Genomic DNA, 26,648 nt, shown 5'->3' on the forward strand with positions numbered 1-26,648 from the left:
GCCGGAGGGTTGGCTACGTGTGTGTGTGCACAGGATGGGCGGGGGTGGAGGAGCAGATGGCAAGAGACACAGGGAGGAAGGGGCGCCAGGCCAGCTCAGGGCCCTTGAATGGCAGGCTGTAAGAGTCACGTTTATTGCCGTCAATGAGAAACAATCGAGAGAGTGACGTGGTTGGACCTTGCACTTCGGAAGACCGACATGTGGACGTGCGGTGGACACAGAGGCCAAATGAGGTGGAGGTGTGCCTTAGAACCGTGATCCAGGCCTAGGAGATAGGTGGAAGGGGAATGGGAGCGGAGATGCAGTCCTCAGAAGCTGCGAATAATAGGTTGACTGATGTCAACACTAACCACGAAGGATTCAGGTGCCTTGGGGGTGTCTAGCCTGAGCCTGGTGGCCCAAGAGAGCCATGCGTGGAGGGAAGGAGCAGAGACCCTCCCCACCCCCCCAATAAGAGCAGTGGCCATTACAGAGTGAGAGCCGTGTGGCATCCTCTGTGCTCGGCGTCTCACACGCGCCGGCTGACTCCGCCTTCGCAGTGGTCCAGAGCGGCAGGTCTTACTGTGCTTGTTTGGCAGATGGATAACAGGGACCCAGAGAAGTTAAGCGATGTGCCTGGGTTCGTGCAGATATTGCGTGGTGGGTCCTGGGTGGGAGTCTAACCCCAGGTGGGGAGGTGGGCCACCCAGGGCCTGCAAGGTCGTGTGGGTGACACGCAGTGCTCTGCAGGGCCAGGTCTCTAACAGGACTTGAGGACTGAGGCCAAGAGAGATGAGGCGAGTGAACGGAATGTAGGCCTCCTGTCAGAACCCAGCAGAGCCTCGCTCCGGCCCAGGCAAGAACAGAAAATGGGCCCCCAGCTACCGCTGTGGTGAGGCCGAGCAGGGCTCTGAGGGTGGTAAGAGCCAGCGGCCTGGGTCCATGAGGGCTGAGCCTCCTCGGGGGACACTGAGGCCCACTGAGGGTCTTGCTTAGCAGCGCACAGGTAGAACGTGGCGGAAAGTGGATTCAAATCCAGGGCTGTCTGTTGCCTCAGGCTGTTCTGAGCTCTCTGCTCTCCAGGCAGATTTCCCATGACTGAGGGGTCCTTAAGGGAGCCTCGCCAAGCCCTTCAGTTTGGGGGCAAATCTCCAGGCAGGTCCTGGCAGCGGCGATGGAGGGCTCCTCTGTTGCAAGTGCGCGTGCCCTGCCTCCAGCACCACCCCCAAGCTGGGGGCCCGCTTTCCTATCTTCACCTCTGCCCTGGCCCCAGGCCAGCCTCCAGGTTCTGTCCCAGACTCCCTCCTCCACCCCGGTCCTCCTCCCCTGCACACACGCTGCAGGCTGCTGCCCTGGCCCCTCCTGGCTTCCACTTACACACACACACACACACACACACACACACACACACACACACACACACATTTATTTCCTTTAATCTTTAGGCTGAGATCAATTTCTCCATTCCCCTAATCATTTTTTCTTGTTCGCTTTTGAACTCCCTTCAATTTGTCTGCTTTGGCCTGGTAATGAGGTGCCCCCAAACAAAATGCAGTAGTCTGCGTGCAACTTGGCCAGGGTTGTAGAGATTCTTGCTAACTATCTCTTCAGACCCTGGGCGACATGCTTTCTTAGGGCAGCAACTCTATTAGTGATTGGGCTCTCCCAGAGATGCTGTTAAAAGTGACAAAATTGTAGACTATCCAGCCAAAGGGACATTAGAAGCCCTTCTGGTCCATATCTACTACCTCTGGGCACTTCCCACTGCAGTTATTTGGAGCTTTTGACTACCCAATGCCTCCCCCTGTCCTATCCTCTTGGCCAGGGCTGCCCTCCTCACCTTTTTTTCCCACTGAGCATGTGGACCTCAGCTTCTCCATCTTTAAGACTGAGCTGCCATATCACCAGCTCCTCAAAGCCTGCCCTGACTGACCTGGCACAATTCACGTGCTTGTGCCCTGTGCTTTTCTGGCACGTGGTGTGGGACTCCAGTGGAAGGTAAACACTCTGACTCATGACCATTGAGCTGTCTGCCTCTCCTGGGACGTTGTCAACACCTTGGAGAGCAGGGCCCATGTCAAGTTTTCTTCATGATCATCTAACTCTTCAAGAACGTAGAAAGGTAAAGCAGCTGTTAGAATGTGTACTGGGAATTTTCCCGTGGAGTATGGTCTTCCCTTCATGCAGGCATATAGACATGCATTTGCTGGTTTGACCTGTATCCAAACACTCTTAGAGTGCTTACTACTTGTGAGATACTGTGCTAGGGGCTGAGACCCATTGGTTGACAAAATGGATACAGTCTCCTCCCTGGAGCTTCAGTCTAATGGGTAGACAGATAAAAATCAAATAAAGGTACAAATATGCAATAAAAAACTATGGAAAGGCAAAGTATAAGGGGGTCTAAGACCTTTTAAAAAGTAGGTTCAGGGCTTCCCTGGTGGCGCAGTGGTTGAGAATCTGCCTGCTAACGCAGGGGACACGGGTTCAAGCCCTGGTCTGGGAGGATCCCACTTGCCGCGGAGCAACTAGGCCCGTGAGCCACAACTACTGAGCCTGCGCGTCTGGAGCCTGTGCTCCGCAACAAGAGAGGCCGCGATGGTGAGAGGCCCGCGCACCGCGATGAAGAGTGGCCCCCGCTTGCCGCAACTAGAGAAAGCCCTCGCACAGAAACGAGGACCCAACACAGCCAAAAATAAATTAAAAAAAAAAAAAAAAAAAGTAGGTTCAGATCTGACCCTGGGAGGGTCAACAACTTCTTAAAGGAAGAAGTCTCCCTGGTGGTGAACTCTGAAGAGTGGGTAGAGTGAAGTGTTTGAAGAGGGACGCAGCAGGGGAAAGGGCATTTCAGTGAATAGGAACAGCATATGCAAAGGCTCTGAACAGAAGAAATGCTTAGCATGTTTGCAAACGAAAGAGTTTCAGTATGTCTGGAGCTCAGAGTGGTGAGAACCAGACTGGGGAGGTGAGTGGCAAGGAGTCCAAAGAGGCTGGTCTACCTTTTGTGCCCAATGGAAAACCATTGAAGGGGTTTAAGGAGGGGAGGGAAGAGATGATCATATGGGCATTCTGAAGAGGCCACTCTGACTGAAGCCTGGACCACAGGTGGGGGAGCAGACATGGATATTGGGAAGTCAATTTGGAGGCTTTTGCCTTGTGAAAGATGATGATAGCTTAGACTATCAGGTGGTGGTGGTGAAGACATTGAGAAATGGATGGATTTAAGGAGGTGAAGTCAAATCACCACGTCTTGTGTGGGGCTGGAAGTGGGGGATGAGGGAGAGATGTCAAGAAGCCACCTAGGTTTCCAGTTTGCAAGGAATGTGGCAGAAGATGGCAGTGGGACACAGTAGCTATGGGGTTAGATTCCAGAGACAGCTCCACCATTGGGTGATCTTGGGCAAGGCATTTGTTTCTTTTATGTGAAAAATGGAACCACGATTGGTACCTACCCCATGGATGTGTGGATTAAATGAATTGGCCCAGGTTGATGCTTGGAAAAGTGCCTGGCACTTAGCACTTAATCATTATTATTTTTATGGTGATACCCCTCATTGAATAAGAAACACCGAAAAGGACAAATATTTTTTGGTAAAGATCATATGCTGGACTTTGAACTTGTTGTAGCGCTCAGATATCCTAGCGGAAATCTGGAGTAGGCAGCTGGAGATATGGCTCTGTTTCTCACAAGAGCAGGCTGGGCTGGAGATTTAAACTTGGCAGTTGTATTTTCTTCCCATGGAGTATAAGAAGGAGTAGTTATACTAATCGTGTTTAGGGTTCAGGGTTTTGCATGGTTTTTTGTTTTTTGTTTTTGGCTTAGAATGTCTGTTGAATGAGGCAACTTTGTGCTGGTCAGCAAATTATGGGCAGAGCGATATTTGGATTTCTACTAATAATCATACTCTCTTTCCCAAAGTAAGAGGAACCATCCAATGAGAGATTGTCCTTGACTTTTGATATAAGAGCCTCGGGCCCTTGTTCAGAAGAAGTTTGTCTTCTCCTGAGGGACATAGCTATGGTAAAGGTGGTGGTGGGGTCACCCTAAGGGGGTTGGCCTCAGAGCATAGAGTTTCTATGATGCCTGATTTCATGGTGGAGTAGAGACCCAACTCAACTCGGCATCTTCCCCCAGAAGAATATGCCAGACAACCCAACATGGGTCCAGTAGAGTCAAGTAATGGTTTGAGAGGGCAAATTAGCATCATATCCAACACCAGTCACAACAGTCATATAGCAATTGCATTCTGCCTTGAGGATGGGAGATGGGTACCATTTCTGTCTTGTCTTTTCTCCTCCTTTTTCTTTTTTTTTTTCCTGTCTACAGATAGATGTCTTTTCAAACAGATACTTCTCTTTTACTTTTTTCAGTGTCTGATATTGCATGTTCAGTTTTGACTGTACTATATGAGTGGAACGGGAAGGATTTATAACCATGGTCCTTAATTTCCCAAAGAGATTCAGAAGCTACTGATCAAATGATCCTTAGTTACCATGTGGCATGAAGTGCCGTGCCTAACCCATAGCTGGCACACAAAAATGTTGAGTGTTTTGTTTGAAGGAATGTTTTCAATGAAGTAATCAATAGATCTAAAATTACCTATTGCCTAATAAAGAAATCCATTACAATAGTCCAGAGAGATTATTACCTAGGTTTCTCTTGAATGCCTCTAAGTGACCAAGAGCTTCCTATCCACAAGATATCCCAATACAATTTCAAATCACTCTGGTGGTTAAGAAGTTCTTTCCCTACATCAAGCAGAACTTGTCCTATAAGCTTGGCTTCATGGTTTAACGCTCTGGAGCCACACAAACCTGGTCTGTCCTTTCTGCTCCCTGAAAGAGCTTCAGAGATTGGAAGTCAATAAGTCAATGATCAGCCTTATTGTGCCTTTTTTTCTTGTCAGTTTTAAGAGAATATGATTATGGAATCTTGAACCATCTTGGTCATGATTTGTAGTTGGAGAGAGAGAGAGAGAGAGAGAGCAGAAAATGCATAAAAATGTGGACAAAGTGATCAAAAGATGCTAGAGTCAGTTACCAGTGATGTCCAAAGTGTGATTGATCCATCTCAAAATTGACTCCAGGCAAGAGTGTTTACAAATAAATCAACAGATCCTTTAAGTTTTATTTTTATTGTAATTCTTATTGAGAGGTTGGGTCTGTAGAAAGGCAAAATCATCTCCAACCAAAATATCTGTTTTGCTAAATTCCATTCAGAGATGGAAAATATATTTCCTTATGTTGTCTCACCTTATTTCTCTGCCCATGGTAGATATCACCAATCCATTACAATACTCTTCTCTACTTAGCCTGGATGTGACTCTTTCTTAGCATAAAACTCCAGATGGCCATGGCTAATGGAGCTATATTAGTATGTGTCTTGTTATGGCTACAATAATAATGCCATATAACAGGCAGCTATAAAACTTCGGTGGCATGTAAGACTTTATTGCTTATGTGCTGGGATGGTTGAAGTTTGGCTGATCTTGGTTGGGCTTGGCTGGTGCTTGCTGGGCTGTCTCATGCATCTGTGGTTGGTTGGGGTCTCTGCTTTATCTGGGCTGGGCTGAGTCTGCTTCACTGGGGCAGCTCTGCTTGCAGGACCTCGCATCCTTCTTGTGGAGCCAGCAGGATTGCCTGAGCATATCCTCATAAGAATGACAGAGGTCCAAGAGTGAGTGGAAGTACGCAAGTCTTCTTGAGGCCTAAGCTCTGAATGGGCACACTGTTACATGGACCTCATTGTAAGAAATTCGCACGGCTGGACTCAGATTCAAGGGACGGAAAATAGACTCCATCTCTACAGTGAGAGGGCCTACAAAGTCATATGTCACGGTGTGTAGATAAAGGGAATGGTGAAAAATTGGAGCTCTTAATGTCATCTCTACAATGTGTGAGATGAATCTTAATCGCTATGTTCTACATGCTAATTACAAGGTTTATTTACCTGTATTAATATATCCACTCTCAAATGGCAGTTTGCATACCATGATTCTGAAATAGGAAAGGGTCACTGACAAAATACACATTTCCTCCACTTAGCTCCCAGTACTTTGACTCACTTCATCAGGGGCAATAAGCTTTCATTCCATAAATACAGCTGAGGCCTAACATGCAAGTATCCTCAGGATGGGGGCTATGGAGTCAACCATTCTCAAGTTGAACCCCTGATTCATCACCACCATCATCGTAATCATCATTGATGCTGCTTATTGAGCATTTGCTCTGCACCAGGCACCTCACATCCAGTGAATCTCATTCTGTAGGATAATCCAGTGAGGTAGGTTTATGTGCATCATTTTGTAAATGAGGACACTTGGGTTAAAGGAAGTGCCATGACTTACCCAGGACACTCAATGACATAAGAGCCATCCCTGAGACAGGGTTGATTGGGGTCCATGAGGCGAGATCTTCTGACAACCCCTTCCGGGTTCTATAGCCCTATGCTCTGCTCACCTCTCAGGTCCGGTAGGGCTCCCTGTACCACCTTTTATTCCTCCATGGCTGCCCTGGGGGCTCTGCCTCCTTTTCTCCTTGAGCTTCTCTTTCTTTTCTACTTTCTTTCCCCCAGAGCTTGGCCATCCTCTCAACCCCCCACTCTCTGATGTTCTCTCACTGTTTGTCAGTGGAGAGGAACAAAAGTGATATCCATCAGGAAGTGGCAAATGGGATTTCACTGAATTGTTCCAGTCAGAGAACTTGGTCAGTGGTTCTTCTTGCCTGTTGAGAGGGTTCCTTAAAGGAACTTGGAACAAGCAACTTTGGAGGAGGAGTATCCCCCGTGGGAGTGGACTCTGGTGAGGTGGGAGAGGTGGGGGCTGCTCCTCATGTGGGTTACCCTCTGCGGAGGGGGAGGAGGGCAAAGGAAGGTTGTTGGGGTCCCGATGCACCACAGGGTTTCGTGAACAGCTCTTTCGTTTTCTTAACCCATAACCTCTTCACTCCTTAGGGTTTAAACATGCGCCCAAGAGGCTGGTCTTAACCAATGACAGCCATCAACGTATATGCAGAATCACTCCTCTCTGAGAACCAGGGTTTTGTTTAGTTGATAATCCTGGGTCCTTCTTTCTCCAAGACGAGTCCTCTCCCAGGAGTGTCCCCAACCCCAGCCTTCCCCTTCAGTAGACCTCTCTTCAGTCCTCAAACTCACTGTCAAGTATAACCCCCTACTGTGGTCTCAGAAAGGGCAAATATCAGAGTCAGAGGGGTCCCAAGGAGTCATCCGGTACCTTTGCAGATGGGGAAGCTCAGCACAGCTCTGACCAGGGGCTCCTTCTCATCTCTTCCCTGATGTGAAGGCTGGGAGAGCATCATCAAGCACAGTTTACCACAGAGGCTGGGAAAGTTTGAACCAGGGTCTGGCCCAGGCTACCAAGGAAGGAGAAGGAGGATGTATTAGTTAGAGTTGTCTGCTGTGACAAACAATCCTCAGATCTCAGAGGCTTAACACAAACCCTTAGTTCTTGCTTCCATAAAGCCCACTCTGGCTCTTATTGGTCAGGTGGGCTCTGCTGAGCCCTCTCCTTCAAGCAAAGATGCAGAGACTTAAGTTTTTTCCACCCAGTGGTTACTTCAGGCCTTGAAGTTCTCCACCAGGTCACCTGCCAGCAGACATGGGAGAGGGACAGAGGGGAGGATGGCTTGGCAAATTTTAGGGTCAGACCTGGAAGATGTAAACATCATTTCTGCCCATATCCTATTGGCCAGAAGAAGTCACACAGTCCCACCTAGAAGAAAAGAAGCTTGGAAATTGTAGATTAGTAGCGTTCTCAGGAGGAAAAGGAGAAACTGGGGGAGCATTTTGCCAATCTCTGCTACAGAGGGTCTGAAGCAGGATTCAGGAGCCAAGGTGTCAGAGTGTATGGTAGATTGGATAACTGAAACCAATTATACATGCATATTTTTTACCATGTGACTCTGTAGTATCTCCTACTGTAATTTGCAGAATATACTTCTCCATCCAATATTTTTGAACTTGGCCATGTGATTTGCATTGTCCAATGGAATGCTGGTGGACACGATATGAATAGAGGCTTTAAATGTTCTTGCATGATTTAGGTTGGCTTCTTACTCTCCTGTAATCCACTATTGCAAAGGATAGGTAGCCTCTGGTTCCTGGATGAAGACATATGTGACATACATGAACTCAACCCACAGGGTGGCATCAAGCCCAACTGAGGCCAGAGATCCCAGCTGAACACTTGGTTACCTACAAAGGTTGTAAGCCACTAGCATTAAAAAAATTTTTTTTTGTTTTCCTAGAAGCAGCTGCTTTTTAAAAATTTTTATTGAAGTATAGTTGATTTACAATGTTGTGTTAATTTCTTCTGTACAGCAAAGTGATTCAGTTATATGTGTATTCTTTTCCATTATGTTTTGTCACAGAATATTGAATATATCAATAGTTCCCTGTGCTATACAGTATGACCTTGTTGTTTATCCACCCTATATATAATAGTTTGCCTCTGCTAATCCCAAACTCCCATTCCTTCCCTTCTCTACCCCCTCTCCCCCTTGGTAACCACAAGTCTGTTCTCTATATCTGTGAGTCTGTTTTTGTTTCATAGATACATTGATTTGTATCATACTTTAGATTCCACGTACGTGATATCGTATAGTATTTGTCTTCCTCTTTCTGACTTACTTCGCTTAGTATGATCATCTCTAGGTCTGTCTGCCACTAGCATTTTGAGGTTGTTTATTACACAGTATTAATTTAATATCACAATAGCTAATTTCAGGGAGGGAGAGAGTTTGAGTGTGAGGACCAGGAAGAACAGGAGGATGATCTAAGTGGTCTGGGAGAGAGGAGCGTGTAGCAGTCAAGACAATAAAGCTTTGAAGTCCAGCATTCCTGGGTTCAAATCCCATTTTCCCAAGCCCACCACTTATGAAAATCACATAGATAGATTGACCTATCCATCTTTGACGCTGCTTTTCATTCGTAAATTGGGGATAATCATGAAACCAACTTCAAAGAATTGTTGTAAGAATAAAATATGATTATGTAAGTAAAGAGCTCAACATAGGGTCTGATATTCCCTTTACTTGAAAATTGTCATCTTATTTTTCTCTCTGTGCACTCCCACCAATCTTTTCTGCCTAGTTAACTCTTTTTTTTCAGCTTTATGGAGGTATAATTGACAAATAAAATTGTAATATCTTTAAAGTGTACCACGTGATGATTTGATATACGTATACATAGTGAGAGGATTCCCACAGTTGAGTTAATTAAAACATCCATCATCTCACACATTTACCTTTCTTTGGTGTGTGTGTGTGTGTGTGTGAGAATACTTAAGTTCTACTCTCACGAAATTTCAGTTATACAATACAGTATCAACTAGAGGCACCAGGATATACCTTACCTCAGACCTCAGTTTTCTTGTAACTGAAAGTTTGTACCTTTTTACCAACCTCTTCCTTTTTCCACTAGCTTCCAGCCTCTGGTAACCACCATTCAATCTGAAATGATATAAATATAGATTTTATAGGAGATATAATTAAAAGTTTACTCCTGGTCTCTTCTGTCAGGTTCTACATACTGAGAGGGCTGGGACCATATCTGTCCCAAGCACAGTGCCTGGCACATAGTAGGAGCTCAAAAGATGAATAAAAGCAATTACTAATAAGTAGCAGTGATTGTGATCATTTTGTTTTTAACATCTTTATTGGAGTATAATTGCTTTACAATGGTGTGTTAGTTTCTGCTTTATAACAAAGTGAATCATCTGTACATATACATATATCCCCATATCTCCTCCCTCTTGCGTCTCCCTCCCACCCTCCCTATCCCACCCCTCTAGGTGGTCACAAAACACCGAGCTGATCTCCCTGTGCTGTGCGGCTGCTTCCCACTAGCTATCTATTTTACATTTGGTAGTGTATATATGTCCATGCCACTCTCTCACTTTGTCCCAGCTTACCCTTCCCCCTCCCCGTGTCCTCAAGTCCATTCTCTACGTCTGCATCTTTATTCCTGTCCTGCCCCTAGGTTCTTCAGAACCTTTTTTCTTTTTTTTTTTTTTTTTAGATTACATATATATGTGTTAGCATACGGTATTTGTTTTTCTCTTTCTGACTTACTTCACTCTGTATGACAGACTCTAGGTCCATCCACCTGTTGTGATCATTTTTATCCTACACAACTTCCTTTGTTCTGTGCATGATTCATTGGGGAGCTGGATTGATTTAAAGGGTTCAGGTAAGCTTTGGCAGATCTGGGACTAGAATTCAGGTCTCCCTATTTCTAGACTGGTGTTCTTCTCTGCTCCCTACACCATCCCCTCCCACTGTGCCATTCCAGAGCACAATCTACATGGCAGGCTTGGAAGCCTGCCTCCCTGCCTGAGAGGATTAACCAGCAATCCATGCCCCAGTCTCCCATTTACCCACCAATGGATGGAAACATGCTCCCTTGGTGTCTAACACTTCAGCTAGCATTTCGTTTTAACTTTTCTGTGCATGCTGTCTGGCGTCCCCAAATTGGCCTTTGTGGGGAAATCGATAACAGCTCATGCATGCAAGGCACATATTCCTTCCATAGGACATTAGGCTGGCTATTGAAGCGACTCTGGTTGGAAAGGAAAGTTCTATCTGTAACTGAGGCAAGCACAGATGAATTGATGCTTTTGTATGTGTATTGGGGTAGATAACATTATTTCTCCCCCTCCCTGTGTCTCCAGCTGTTGGCAGCCCTTCTCTCTCCTAAGAGCTATCTGCACCAGTAGTTTTCTTTCAGGAATTCTTATTCATTCGTACACTGAAAATGAGGAAAGAGGGGGTAACTCTCTTCTTCGACTGCTGTGATCTAATCCAGAGGTCCCTGGTCTGAAGTCAGGAGACCTACATCCTGGTCTAAGTTCATCCAGGGCCTCCTTGATTGAACAAGCACAAGTCAGTTTTTTTCTTCAGGTTGTTGTTTTCCCAATATATTGGGTGTCCTATGTTAATGCCGCCCTTAAAGGAGTAATGAGGGACATGGCATGGACATCCATGAGGTACCTTCAATACGCCCAGCACTTAACATTCATGATCTCATTGAATACTCACAACAACATTATCATCTCTTTTTCTATACAAGGAACCAGGTTCAGAAAGGGAAGGTAACTCACTTGAAGTCACAGAGCTTGGGAGGATTCAATACCATATTTTTCCCACAACACTGGGGCAATGAGATGTTGAGATTGTAACTGTGTCACAGGAGTTGAGGTACGACTTTAGGGTAATATTCCTGGGAAATCAGGTGCAAGGTAGAATAGGGAAGACCCAGAATAATATTAATGAGAACAGAATATGTTCACTGCTTAGTATTGATAGAGCCTTTTCTCATTCATTTTTCTAATTTGAGCTTCACACATTATCCAGATGAGGAAACTGAGGCTTATAGAGACTGACTTCTGGAATCTATATAAATATACACAGACGGTTAGTGATAAAGTTGGAATTCAAATTCATCTGTCTGACCCTCAAGCCCAGTGCTCTTAGCCACAGTTCACAGAGTCAGAGTTCCTCAGAAGAGGTTTGTGTGATGATGATGATGATGAAGAAGAAGATGATGATGATGGTGGTGGTGATGTTGATGATGGTGGTGGTGGCAACAATATCAGTGATGATGACAGTGGTGATGATGATTGTAATGTTGCAAATAATGATGTGATAATGATGAAGGTGAGTAAGATGGTGTTGATGATAGTGATGGTGAATCTCACTTGAATCTAGGTCCAGGGCTAGCCCAGGGCACTGTGGACAAGAGGCATCTTTCAGGTAGCTCCTTAAATGATCAGTGGTCTAGCCTCAATTTATCTTTCCAGCTTTATCTCTACTCATCTTTCCCAACCCTCTGCTTTAGAGGAGTTGGCTTGCTCTCTTAAAACACATATTGCCAAGTCCAGATACTCTCTGACAGCCCTCAGTAGGAAGCAACCCTGCTGAGACCTTGATCTTGGACTTCTAGCCTCCTGAGCTGTGAGACTAAATTTCTGTTGTTTAAGCAACCCAGCTTGTGGTACTTTGTTAAGGCAGCCCTAGCAAATGAATGAAACCACATGTGGCTGTTTAAATTTAAATTAATCAACATTAAACATTTAGTTCCTCAGTCACACTAGTCACCTTTCAACAGCTTAACGGCTACATGCAGCTATTAAGGCTAGTGGCTACTGTATTAAAAATGCAGATAGAAGAGTTCCAGCATCACAGAAATTTCTCTTGGGTGGTGTTGGGCCGGAGTGTTCATTCTGAACCCTGACTGCATATTAGGCTATCCAAGGAGATTTAAGAAAATCAAATGCTTTATTTTGAGATGGAGATTCACATAAAGTTACAAGAAATAATACAGAGAGATCCTGTCTACCCTTTACCAATTTTCCCCCAATGGCACCATCTCTACTATGTTAGTCAAAGATCACAACTAACATACTGACATTGATCTACTCAGATCAGAACACTTTATTGCCACAAGGATTCCTTCTGGTACCCCCCCTTTTTAGCGACTCTCAACTCTCCTTGGTGAAAAAGAGAGGAGAGACATATTCCAGGTACAGTGAATGACATGTAAATGACCAGAGGAGAAAGAGAACTTGTTGGGTCCTGAAATTAATCCACCATAAACGAAGCATGAGAGGGGGGAAGATGGCAGAATTATTTCCCTGAGAGATGGACTAAATTGGATCAAGATAACACTTTCCCTACTGCCCAGAAGAAAGCCACAAGCAGAAAGAGAAGTATTCTATCTTAGAAAAGTGTGTTAGCATTGCATTCACTGGGTCCCTGGTTCACTTAGAAAAGTTTGTTGGTTGGCAACTCCTTGTAGCTAAAAAATCTTGTAATGTGATAAATCAATTGCTTTCTACTTGGAGGAGTTTATTACCAATTGGGCAGAAAGGGAAGCCATTGGGCTTGCTGAAGTCGTTCCCATACTTGGAGATGTCTTAAGTGGGAGGGTTGAACACAAGGAATCCTCTCCCTTCCTGCCCTGGAAGTTTTCCTCCTATGATCTCACTTCCCAGAGGGAAGAAAAAGCAGAGAAATGGGCTGTGAATCCCATTTATATTCATTAACACTCTAAAGATGAAAAATACCTTTCCATTATCCCTGGGATAATCCAAGCCCATTGCATAGGAAAATGTTACATATCTTTGTCACGGCAATCTCAGGGGCAAGAGATTAGGACTTACATCGTAGAGCAAACCAATGGTGTCCTGCTGGGAACTTTCCAGGCCCATTCATGAGTCGGGTTTCAGGACCAATATTAAGGCACTTAGAGAATAGTCTTTCTGAACTGATCCCCAGAGAAGTATCAGGTTCCCTAGATTAGCTGAGGAAACTAGAGACACCCAAAGAGGCAAGGGAGGGGCTTCTTCGCCCTGAAGCACACCCTTAGTTTCCTGAAAGCCACTGGATAATAATTAAATATACTGAACATGTATTGAATTCTTACTCTGTGCTAAGAACTATGCTAACTTAACAATCCAGGCCTCCATTTCATCTTTGCTGCTGGATTTATCTATTTAAAATATTTTTGGGAATTGAGGTGCAACATATACAATATATATGGTAAAGTGTACTTATTGGATCAGTGTCAAGTGTACACTTTAGTGAGTGTTTATATAAGTGTACTCCATATGACCACCACCCAGATTGACACATAGAATATTCCTAGAACTCCAAAGGTTCATTTGGCCCTTCCAAAGGAATTATTCTTCTGACTTTAATCACCTTATCTTAGTTTTGCCTTTTTGAAATTCATGTAAATGGACTTGTCCAACATTACCCCATCAAGAAGTGGTGGAGTGGAGACTCAAGGCCAGGTCTTTCTAATGACAAAGATAAAATCCTTACCTACTGGCCCCAAGGGTGAGAAGACCCTCCTGAAACAAGGATGAGGTGCATCTATTAAGCTGGGGAAATTTGAGAGTTCAAGGAAGTAGGAGTTTATATTAGTTTCCCAAGGCTGCCGTAACAAGTTACCACAAACTTGTGCTTAAAACAACTGAATTTATTCTCTCCCAGTTCTGCAGTTCAGACATCTGAAATCAAGGTGTTGGCAGGACCACTTTCCCTTTGAAGACTTTGGGGGAAAATCTTTCCTTGCCTTTTCCAGTTTCTGGAAGCCCCAGGCATTCCTTGGCTTGTGGCAGCATCACTCCAATCTCTGTCTGTTTTCACATGGACTTCTCTTCTGTCTGTCTCTTCCTCTTCTGTCTCTTATAAGGTAGGTGTCATTGGACTTAGAGTACACATGCTTAATGCAGGAAGATCTCACCTTGAGCTCCTTAATTACATCTGCAAATACCCTTTGTCCAAATAAGCTCACGTTCACAGTTTCCAGGTGGATACATCTTTTGGGGGGCCACCATTCAGCCCACAATGGAGTTGACAGGCAGTCCTGGGCTTGAATCCTGAGGCTGTCACCTGCTAGCCTGGTGATACTGGAGAAGGTGGTACATCTCTCTGAACCTTGATTGTACTAGTGATGATAAGGGGATGCTAATAATACATCACTCAGAGATCCCCATGAGATGCCGTGATTCGATGAATGGAAATCCCTGGTCCCAACCTGGCACATACGGATGACTAAAAACTGCTTTTATTTTTACCATCACTAAAGACAGCTTTCTGAAATGCACTTGTTTCTCAGTCAACTCTAAAGGTCTTTACTGGGGACTACCGATAAAGTGGGTCTAGTAGGGTGCTGAGTAATCGGGTTGGTAGTGGTAGAAGAAATGAAAAATTCTACCCCAGTTAGAATCACACCCAGTATTGTGGGAAGGACATATCCACATGGACATATTAGAATTGCATTTTTCAAATTGTAGACTGAGATCCTTTAGTGATCATGAACTCAGTGTAGCAGGTCTCCAACCAGGACAGAATCAAACAGAAATTACGACATGTAGTAGTGTAATGGATCTGGCTGGATTTGATTCTTGGCTCTGCCATTTTCTGGCTCTGGGACTGTGGGCAAATTATGCAAGAGAATCAGAGCCCCACTTTCTTCATCTACAAAATGTATAAAATAGGTATAATTATATACCTATAGCAGTCACTTCGTAGGGATAAGTTATTATTTATAAAATGTTTAGATTCTAGGGCACAGGAATTGCTCTAGGTGTTTGCAGTTATTAACACGTGCAGGAAGGATATTATTTTGTTTACACTCTATGTGTTGTTATATCTATTTAAATATACATATGCCTGCACAGGACCATGATGTAAAATGTATTTCTTACTGTGAGTTTTGTGTTTCTTATTCTGATCACCCAGGCCATGCCTCGCAGTGGGCAATGTTCAGGATCTCATTGACTCTTTCACCTAGGTGGTCTGCACTGAGGCTCAGTGCATTTTCAGAGCTTTGCCCTGCGTCTCTGTGGTGAGAGCCGTCTCCATTGCAGCGGGTATCACTGGAGCTGACCACCCCCCCACCTTGGCCCCAAGCTGGACAGTTGTTCCTTGGCTCCTCAGGGTTGGTGAGTCAGGCTGCAAAATGGTTTTTCCATTTTGGGTTTGTCTGTTGATGTACATATGCCTTTCCCCTCTGAGCCTTTGGTTGATGTCATCTTTCCTCTTTCCTCCCAGTAATAAAATCTAATCTAATTTCCAGTATATTTAACTGAAATTTTACTTCCAGGGTTGGGTCCTGCAAAATTGCCACTGGCTCTGGGGACCTTAGAGAGAGACTCAGTCTGGCAAATCGATCTCAAGCCAGGGAATTGCCCTAATATTCGTGCTGATTGCAGCAAACGAATGATAAAGGCACATCTTGAGCTGGCTGGGGATCGATACCCCTGAAGAGGGGAGACAAGGGCTGCAGCCCAGGCAGTGGGCAGGATCAGCTCTGAGAGCAAGTTGCTCCCAGCTGGTCTGGAATGATAACCACAGACTGACAGTGGAGACAAATGCTGCCCCTCCCTGTGGACAGCCCCCGTCTTCTCCATTCCAGAGCTGTTCTGTTTTCACAGACTACTAGAATATCAGGACAAGAGGGATCCTTGGGATTGGGCAGAAAGGTGTGTCCCCAGATTCTGCAGAAATGGGGCCATGCTGTCCTAATAACTCACATTGCCACCTGTTGGATGCTGATGACATGCCATGTTCTGAGGAAGAGTCTTTAATAACTTACACGAATGTTCATTAAGAAGTTATATAATCTCATTTAATAAAAGATGACATTGAGGCTCAGAGAGGTTAATTAACTTACTCAAGTTCACACAGCTGCCAAGAGCCAGAGTTGGTATTTGAACCCAGTGTGTCTGACTTTTGAGGTCTAAATGTGGTCTGTGGATCACCCGGGGGCTTGTTAGGAGTGTAGGACCCAGGCCCCTTTCCAGACCTTGAATCATAATCTGCCTTTTAACAAGATCCCCATGTGGTATGTGGTACATTAATGTTTGAACTGCATGAATCTAAAGGATTTTCCTTCCGGTAGCTGTGTCTCACAGAATTTGGCTGTTACTAAGTAAACAAACTCATGAACTAATTAACTAATGAACAAATAGACACAATTCAAGTTGAATTCCAGGGTCAAAGAATAATCTTCAGAAGCCACTTAATTTTCACAGTAGCGTCACTCAGCTCCTGTTATTAGTGGGAGAGGAAAGCGGTTTCTTTTTCTGGAGTTGGATAGAAGATGCCTGGGGGTGCAAAGACTAGGGAGCAAATGTACTTCATTGCCCCATTTTGTTTCTGTCTCAGGGAGCCCAGATGCCCACTGGCCATGAAGGGCTGGGACAGGAGAGAGCTTCCCCCAGCAGGTGGTGACAGTGTCAGCAGTCATGCATCCTGTGTTCACTCGTGCCAGGCACCTGGCTGAGGGCTCTACATATGCAGTGGCCATGGTAAGAGTCCAAAGACCCAGAGGGACAAAAACTGAACTGTCACTTCCTTTCTTTTTTCCTACCTGAACTAAGCTTTTATTTTGAGCTCCCCGTTTGGTGAATGGCAGAAACCGAACCTCAGGCCCTTTGGTTACCACCTTGCCCCGGGGTTAAGTCTTAAGTTCCGGGGGCCTTTCAGGGCCTGGAGGCATTGCGGGACCTGAATACGGTATGGGTATCTGGTACCAGGTATGCTGTCATCTATCCACCTGCTGGTTGCCAGGATATCCTGGTTCCCACCCCATGGTCCCTGTGGGGTTGCGCTGGGTCCTCCTTCCTCTTGATGGCAAAGCCTCCTCTGATGGTCTTGTCAGTTACATCCTCACTGCTCTGGCCCTAGAAACTTTCTGTAGTTCCTGAACCACCTGGGAGCAAAGAATGCTGGGAGGTGGTCTCTGGCCCTTCTGCCCAGACCTGAGACAGTTACTTCTATGGAATGATTTTCTGAGGTGGTGAGGAGGGCCACAAGTCCCCTTTGCTCTCAGATCCCGGAACCTATCTGGAACTTATCACCCTCCCTTCTCCCCCACCCCACATGGAGACCTGGGCTGTTGGGCAGGATGGAACCTCTTTCTCAGGAAAGCCCCAAGTCTACTCACTCAGTGTTTCTCAGAAGTCTTCTCTTCTACTTGGAGAATGGGAAGATTTGCTCTGAGTCAACAGCGTTTTCCCCAAGTCGATACTTACGTCCTAGCTTTCTTAGGGTCTAGGCTTTTCAGCCTTTCTCTGCATTCCTACCTGGTATCCTTTCCCTGCCGCAGTGAGAGCCTGGGGGACTAGCCACACTTCATCCTGGGTGGGACGGCTCAGCATCGTGGGGAACAAGCAAAGTCCTTAGATTATATTCAAAGTATTATCTCATTTAATCCTGCAGGTCTGCCATTGAGTTAATACTACGATTACTACTCCCATTTGGAAGATAGGGAAACTGAGCCCTAAAAGGGCAAAAGATCTGCCCAAGGACAGAGTTAACAAAATTAACAAAGTTAACAAAATCTGGAGCTAAGACTCAAACTCAAGACTCTGACCCATGTCTAGAGCCCAAGAGTGTGGGCCAGATCACGGAGGTTTGAGTCTTAGTGCAACCACAGCTGTGTGTCTTTGGCAAATTTCCTAACCTACCTGAGCCTCTGTTTCTTTATCTATAAAATAGAGATAATGGTGATGGGACCACCCTATGGAGGTGATCCATAGATAGTCCTTACAGAAATTTCTAGCACATGTTATTGGTCAATAAAGTTCAGCTATTATTATTAATAATAATATTACTATTACTATAAAGTTCAGCTATTATTATTATTACTATTATTATTTTAAATTATATTGTCTTCTAACCCAATAGAACATAGCACCATTTATTGTCCTAAAACCTTAGAGTAACAAGATGTCAGAATTGAAAGAAAGGGACTTTGGAAATAACCCAATCTAACCTCCTTATTCCACAGATGGAAAAACTGAGGTTCAGAGAGGGAAGGAAGTTACTCAAGAGCACACAGCTTGGTAACACAGTAGATGGTGCCATTAAAAAGAAGGACTGCTTTGGGTGAAAGGTAAAGAGGAAATTTTGCAAAGGTTGAGTCAGAGATGCCTGGGGTCATTCAGTGGAGACGTCTAGCCACAGTTGAACATACAAGTTTCAGCTCAGGGGAGAGATCTGGGCTAGAGCATGAGATCAGGGAGTTGCTAGCATATGGGTGGCCCACACCCACGGGGTGGCTAACATCACCTTACGGAGGATTGAGGATTGGTAAGAAAGGAAGGTGGGCAGAGGAAAGGGAGAGCAGAGACGATGGCTGTTGAGGAGACTCCGGAAGGAGGAGATTGGGACACCAGCAGAAAGCCAGAGAGGAAGGAGCTGCCTCTTTCCATTGGAAGAGGAATGAGCTTTGGGGAAGCCAGGTAGAGAAGGAAAGGAAAGGGAAGGAGGTTAAGTCAGGGAGCAACGTTTGGTCAGGTCTAAGTACGGGCTTGGGCAGTGTCTCTGCCCATGGTCCCGGTGAGGGTTAACAACATTCAAGCTGTCTGTTGGGGACCATAATGATGATTAATTTCATTGACCACCTTCAGTGCTTGGAATTATAATCGATTATCCACACCTATTTTTTTGGAAAAAAAATATTTTTTATTTTATTGTAAATGGTCTTTGTTTCCTGCCATGGAATCAGAAATGAACCAGGTGACCGTCCCCCATCGGCCGGTCTTGGTTACGCTCCCACATACTCAGTTGCTTCCTTAGAGGCTCAGACTCAGACCTGGAAGAGGTCTTACAAGGTCAATCATTTGGCTTCCCTTCCAGGGCGGCAATCTCTGTGCGACATTCTAGGCACGTCAGCCTCCAGAATCTGCTTGCACACTCTGGTGGAACCCGCTGCCTCCTCAGACATCTATTCATGGTTTAGTAGCTGTGATTCTTATCTAGTTCTTCCTGACATTGACCCCTTTCTGAACTTTCACCTGACTGACCTCCATCTTGTCCTCTGGAGTCATAACTGAAGCAGCTAATTCCCATCTCCAATTGACTTTCTTGTTTGAAAAGGTCTCTTGCGAGAGACGCATAAGGGCACAGACGAAAGGAATGCCCTAACGCCTGCCCTGCTTCTGCAGCCTTTGTCCTGAGTCACCCCAGTTCACTTGCTTGTACCTCTCATTACTCTACCAGTCTCTTCATTGATGACTCTCTTCTTTTAGCTTTCCAATCTTGGGTTTTATTGAGTTAATCATTAGTTTGAATCCTGGCTTCCTTACACACTAGCTGTATTCTCTGTGCAAATTTCCTACACTTTTTAAGCTCCATTTGGGAAATGAAGAAAATAATTGAACCAACCTCATAGAACTCTTGTAATGAGTAAATGAGACAATGCATATAAAGTGTTCAACATCTGATGAACACTCAAACAAGTTAGCTAGCTGTTATTGATTTATTTATTTTAATTCAATGAGCACTTATGGTGGTTACTATATACGAACTACTGTTCTAAATATTGTGGAAATACTAACTCGTTTAGTTTTCATAATGACCCTGTGAGGTATAAACATTATCATGCCCTTTCTACAGATGAGGAAACTGAGATGCAAAATAAATTCTTATGTATTGTACTAATATTTATTGTTCATGGTATCAGTTAGCTTTTGCTGTATCACAGACACTCACAGAACCTCAGTGGCATTTGCTAGGTTTGACTGATCTGCGTGGGGCTTCACTGGGTGATTCTGCTGGTCTCAGCTGGGCTCACTCAGGAGTCTACACTTTCACTGGGGACTCTGCTGTAGGGTGGGGCTGGCTGGGGGATCTTAGCTCTGCATCATGGGTCTCTCATCCTCCTTCTGGGAGTAGTGGGTTCCCTAGGGGATATGCGTCTCCTGGTAGAGGCAGAAGCACAAGAGGAAGCAAGCTCAGTTGCACACATGCTTCTCAAGACTCTGTTTGTGGCATCTGCAAACATCCTGCAGTAGGCAGACTTCTAAGATGGTCCCCAGTGATCCTCACCTCTGGGCACTTGTATCCCGGGTAATCCCCTCCCCTGAGTATGGGCAGGACCTGTGACTTGCTTCTAACTGATAGAACACAGCAAAGGTGATGGGCTTTTGTGGTTAGGTTATGGGAGTTTGTGGCTTCTGTCTTGCTAGCAGATTCTCTCTTATTATCTCCCTGGCTTATATGCTTTGAAGTGGCCCACGTGGCCGGGAACTGAGGGCAGCCTCCAGCCAACAGTCTGAGCGGAACTGAATTTGCTAGCAAAACACGTGAGCTTGGAAGGAGAACCTTCCTCAGTTAGGCCTGGAGATGACCACAGGCCAGCCGACAACATGTTGTGGCCCTGTGAGAGGTCCTGAAGCAGAGGACCCACTAAGCCATGCTGAGATTTCTGCCCCTCAGACACTGTAAGATAATAAACATGTGCTGCTTAAGGCTCCTAAGTCTGGGGGTAGTTTGTTATAGCAGCAAAACAGGTAAATAATACACATCCCTATGGTCAAAAAGATCACACGGTCAGGCCTGGAGTGGGGAATTGTGCTCCTAGTGAGAGAGTATTGCAAAGTCACAAGAGAAAGGGTTTGGGTCCAGAGAGGGGTGGAGAACTGGGGTAGATAACACAGTTCACCATGAGCACCTACGACATGCCTGGAGGTGTGGACACAGGATATGCAGAGCTGAACAAGACCTTGGCCTTGCCCTTGGAGCCCATGAGCTCCTGGAAGAGCCAGAGATGGCTTTTGGAGTTTGAGTAATAATTTGCTCAATGGGCACTTGACCCCAATTCCATGTGGAGCTCCCTGAAAAAGTCACCATCCTTCCCCAGGAATTGACAAAGGGAGTCTGAGACCATCCTCGAGGCACCCTCTGTAGTGGGGAGAGCCCAGGTGCCTTGGAAATGCAGCTTCAGTGGCCCCAGCCCTTGTCGACTCTGAGCAGAGACCTGCGGGCAACGAAAGTCATCTGTCCAATAAGCAGGTCTGGGCAACCATGAAAACCAAAGCCTCATCCATCACTGATGGCAATCAAGAGAACAGGAGGTGTTTTGGCCGGGAAGAAGGCATGGAGGGAAGTGACAGACATTAGGAGCCTGATATTGCCAGGGGGAAATGTGACATATACTGTTTACCTACTTTGTGTTGGGACTGAGCTGGACAGCATCTCTTTTGAGCATCACAATGGCTCCATGAGGTAGACTTATTATTCCCATTTTGCAGGTGGAAAAACTGAGGACCAGGAAGAGTGAAGTCACTTGCCCAAGGTCAGATCTGAACCCAGGTCAACTCAAGCCAAGCCTGTGTTCTTTCCATAAGGTGACATTTTACTCCATCTTCCCCTTATCTTCCATTCACCCTGATTCTTTAATTCGAGAACACTGGTTCTGGTGCAGTAGAAAGAGCCATGGAGTCAGAGAGTCCAAGATTCTAACTGCCTCTGGCATGACTCCCTGAATGATTCTGGCCAACGTCACTCCCCTTGTGTAAGCCTGGTTTTCCCACCTGTAAAAGGATAGGTTTGGATTTTATTGGGGATGTCAGATAAGTTTTGTTTTGCATGCCAACTCCAGCTGGATGATGGTCGCAGCTGATGGGTGATATTGACGGGGTCTGTGAAGCTGGATTTGGGCTCAGTGGAAAGGAATCCCATGTGGGTCAGTTAGGTCTGCAGCGGGTGTAGACTATGGGAGTAGATGATCTCCAAGTTCCTTTCAAGGTCTTTGAGTTTGTGACTCTCTTTTTCTACATTCCTCTTTTTTCTTTATGGGCTTTTATCATGTAAAGCCAATCAAGAGAGGCCCCATCTGCCTCTGCTGAGTCTTAAACTGATGTATGCAAATCACAGGCTGGCCGGATGGCCCACGGATCTGCAGAGGGACAAGACCGCACAAACACCCATATGTTGCTGCTCTGGTGGCATTGTTTTACCGCCTCCAGTAAAGCCCCATTTGTAGTGGGGTGATCCATGAGAGCACTGAGGGCCAGGCTTCACCCCGAAAACCATCAACTACAGGGCCGTAAAGAACCCTGCTAGGGGGGCTTCCCTGGTGGCGCAGTGGTTGAGAATCTGCCTGCCAAGGAGGGGGAAACGGGTTCGATCCCTGGTCCGGGAAGATCCCACATGCCGCGGAGCAACTAAGCCCGTGCGCCACAACTACTGAGCCTGTGCTCTAGCGCCCGCGAGCCACAGCCACAACTACTGAGCCCGCGTGCCACAACTACTGAAGCCCGCGTGCCTAGAGCCCGCGCTCTGCAACAACAGAAGCCACCACATTGAGAAGCCCGTGCACCGCAACGAAGAGTAGCCCCCGCTCGCCGCAACTGGAGAAAGCCCGTGCGGAGCAACGAAGACCCAACGCAGCCAAAAATAAATAAATAAAAAATAAATAAATTAAAAAAAAAAAAAGAACCCTGCTAGGGCTGTTGACTCCTGGATGCTGCCCAGAGTGTACCGTTCTTCCTAGAACTGGGTCTTCGGCAGACACCAACGCTTGGTCGCCCGGGTTCTGCTTTGAGCTTCCCACCTAGAACATAGATGGGGAGGCGCCTCCTCTGGTGTTGGGGCACTGGGGGCAAGGGCAGCTTTCCAAGGTCAATGGATTTGTTACTTCTGGATCTTTGACGTCGCAGTCACAGCTGGAGAACTGTAGGTAGGTGTTTCCATAGTTAGCAAGGCTGAGGGTCTGCCGGCCACCCATGCTCCTTCCTGGTGACATGATGACCGATCACGGGAACCCTGTGAACTGGTTACCCAGGGCACGCTCTGACTGACTCCGTCCCTGTCTCCTGCAAGGTCAACCAAGCAGCACTAGGGGAGCTCACATCCCCCCTCCCCTCCCCATGCCGGTCCCTCCAAGCTAGGGAGACACAGCAGCGGGAGAGTAAGGCGAACACAGCAAAGTCACCTGCCAGAGCAGGGCTTCCTGAGAGCAGAGAAAGGGCCCCCTCAGAGCCAAGCAGAGGAACAGTCCCCTTCAAGACACTTTGATGGCTCCGGAGAACACTTTCAGTGAATCAAAAATAACTTGCCAACTCCTGCCTCATGGAGTGGGTTTGACACAAATAACTTGTGTGCTTTAGATAGAAAACTATTTGGGTCACCTTCATTAAGGGACTTTGTCCCTTGGGGCTGAGTGGGAGGCCCCTGTGGGCCATGAATGCCTCTCCCCGTGGCCACTCAGCACAAGGTAGCTCCAGGCAGGAACACAACCGAAGGTTCCCTATCCACAGCCCTCCTCTCTGGGGGGGAGCCTGGGTCCAGCGTTCCTTTTCCTTTCCCTTTAAAAATATTTTATGTTAATTTTCTTAGCCTTATCTCAAAGGTAACACGTTTATTGCAGAATACCTTAGAAGTATATGCAAGCCAAGAGAAGAAAATAAAATTTGCCCATCACCCCTTAATCTGGAGAGACCACTTTAATATTTTAGTGGTGATATCTGGGAAGGGAGTGGCGCAGAGCAGAGGTCCAGGCCCTGGGGTCATCAGATCTGCACCGACTTCTGGTTCTTTCACCGACTAGCTGTGTTGGCAAGTGGTTCATCTTTTCTGAGCCTCAGTTTACCCATCGGCAAAGTGGGGCTGATAATAGTTTGGGCGTGAGGACTTACTAAGATAGCTTACGCTAAGTCCTTCACACAGTGCTGGGCATGTATGAAACACTCTAGAAATTATTGTTGTTCTTACTGTTATCGTCTTGGCACTGGGACAGTTTTCCCTATCCGGGATGGTGTCTCATGGGGCCAAGCTAACCCAGAAAGGGAAAAAACTGATCTTAGGGGCAGGGACACTTTTTTTCAATCTTGGTGAAATTAAAGGACTCTGGGAGAGAAAGTAACATAATGTCTCAAATAGGAAGTTTTAAACAGGAATTGTTAGGAGATGTACATCTCGGTTTTAAATGGATCAAAACTCCTTCTTCAAAAATTTAGAGCAGAAGGGAAGCCTTTCTAGTTTAGGTTCATGCCCCCAGGGTCATATCTTCTTTCGGCTGACCAAAGCAGCATGGCAAATCTGTTTTCCAATGCAGACCACCTCTGCCTTTTTGGACCAACTGAATCTTGTTTCTGCAGCTGCAAATGATCTAACTCTGAAGTTAGGGGTTCAGGCTGGATAGGGATAGAGTTTACGATCCTGTCAGAGGTCATAAAAATAACAGGGAAGAAAGACATGGAAAGAAACAGGGAATTTCTTAAGCAATGGGCTAGAAGCAAAGAGGAAGTCCACGTGCAGACATCTGCCTAGTTGATTCATTGCCATTGCCAGATGCTGTCTCTTAGTGGGAGGAGGAACCACCCTCTCCCCTGTCTGCCTGGTGGCTTATTCCGTTCTAAACTAGCCCCGAACGCTCTGCATTGGCCCAGATGAACACTCATTTCCTTCCAGATGTTTCTGTGTACAAAGTATACAGGTTCTCACTGTATCTTTAAGGGGACTCATTCTGCTTTGTAACCTGCTTTTTCCATTTAACTCTGTGGCCAGACACAGCCCTGCTGTCTTTGGGTTCACTTTTCTTGTCATCGCCTGGGGGCTGTGCTGCAAAAATAATACTTCCAGTGTTGCCGTAAACTTGACCTCTTCTACGCTCCAAGGACACGGCTTCAGTCTCTTCTCTCGCCTACATCACAGCACGTTCCTTCTCTCCCAGATTGTCGGCATCGGTGTGCAAACATGCCAAGATCCCTCCTGCATTAGAACAAGCAGCAACCAACCAACCCAATTCTACCTGTCCCTTCAGCTGCCTTTTCATTTCTGTTCTCCTTTATAACAAAAATTCTGGCAAGATCGGTCTTCACGTCTGTCTCAATCCCTCTCCTCCATCTCCCTCTTGCAAGAACCTGGTCAGGCATCTGTTCCCACCACTCCATCCAAACAGGATTTACCAAGGTCACCCAGTACCCATGAACTCTGCTTGGCTAAAGCCAGCAGTCTAGTCTCAGGCCACCTCTAGTTTGTCCTGTTAGCATTTGACACAGCTGAACACTTCCTTGTCCTTAAAGCGCTTTCCTCTCTTGATTTCCAGAGCACCTCCCCCTCCTGGGCTCCACTCCCTTCTCCTTCACCTGCTCCTTCTCAGTTTCCTGACTGCATCCTTCTCCATTCCTGACCCCCTAAAACGTAGGGGAGCACCAGGCTCAGCCCTCATGCCTCTTCTCTTTCCACACCTTCTGCTTTGGCGATCCCACGCGGTCTTCCAAATGCTTTAAGCACCACCTGCAGCCGATGGCTCCCCGGATGACAGTTCCAGGTTGAAGCACGTCACTGCCCTGATAGCCAGACCCCTCTGTCCATCTCCACTTTGATTTCTAATGGGCATCTTGAAGGTAACACATCTCAGATGGAAGTCCTGGATCACAGCCACTCCAAGCCTGCTCCTTCCTTAGTCTTCCCAACTCAGGTGGGGTGAACCCCCCTTTCACCCTACCAGTTGCTTGGGCCAAATGCTTTGGAGTCCCCTTTGACTCCTCTCTTTCTTTCACATGCTCATCCGGTTGGTCAGGAACGCCTTTCGGTTTTATTTTCAAGGCAGACCCAGAATCGAATCACTTCTCACCATTTCCACCACCACCTGGTCTAAGCCACCAGCCACCCCCTCCTGGATTATTACAATTACCTCTTTTTCTCCCTGCTTCTACCCTGACTCCCTACACTCTGGTCTCAACCCAGCATCCCAAGTGAAGCTGTAAAAACATAGGGCAGACACTTAGAAATCTCCAACAGCTTTCCTTGTACTCAACAAGGAAGCCAAAGTCATTGCAATGACCTCCCAGGCCCAATGTGATCTGTCCCAACCCCATCCCTCCCTCTCCTCTTCTCTGACCTCATCTCCTCTTCTCCCCATTGTTCAGTGCCTCCAGATGCTCAGCTGGAGCCTTCTTACTCTTCCTTGAACTGGTCCAGCAGCCTGCTCGCCAGGGCCGTGGCAGTGGCCAGATGCCCTTCCCTGGGCTCAAGGTCAGCTCCCTCACTCCTTCATACCTCTGCTCAGACCTTCCAAGTGAGGCCAACGTGACCCGTTTCAAATTGAACCACCCTCCTCCCCAGAGCCCATAGCCCCTTTCTGCTTTATTTTTTTCCCATAGGGCTCGTCACTGTATTATACTATAGTATTGTAATTATGCTATAGATTTTACAGAGCATTTATCGTATTGCTTGTCCATCTCTCACGTGCTAAAGTGCTCATCTTCAGGAGGACGGGGTGCTTTTGTTCTGCTCCCTGCTGCATCTTCAGTGTTTAGCGCAATGCATAACACATGGTAGCCACTCATGGAGTATTTAATGGATAAATGGATGAATGAATGAATTCTACACCATGAATATGA

General features: G+C 46.2%; 1 long non-coding RNA gene across 1 annotated transcript; it reads left to right on the top strand.

Annotated features, from left to right (window-relative positions):
* Nucleotides 1–495: 495 nt before the first annotated feature.
* LOC309664731 lies at nucleotides 496–10,103 on the top strand. Its single transcript, XR_014266010.1, has 2 exons — nucleotides 496–2,403; nucleotides 2,705–10,103. It is a non-coding gene; the product is annotated as an uncharacterized lncRNA (long non-coding RNA).
* Nucleotides 10,104–26,648: the final 16,545 nt, after the last annotated feature.

The sequence above is a fragment of the Balaenoptera physalus genome (assembly GCF_965194825.1).
Source record: "Balaenoptera physalus genome assembly, chromosome: 7".
Lineage (NCBI taxonomy): Eukaryota > Metazoa > Chordata > Mammalia > Artiodactyla > Balaenopteridae > Balaenoptera > Balaenoptera physalus.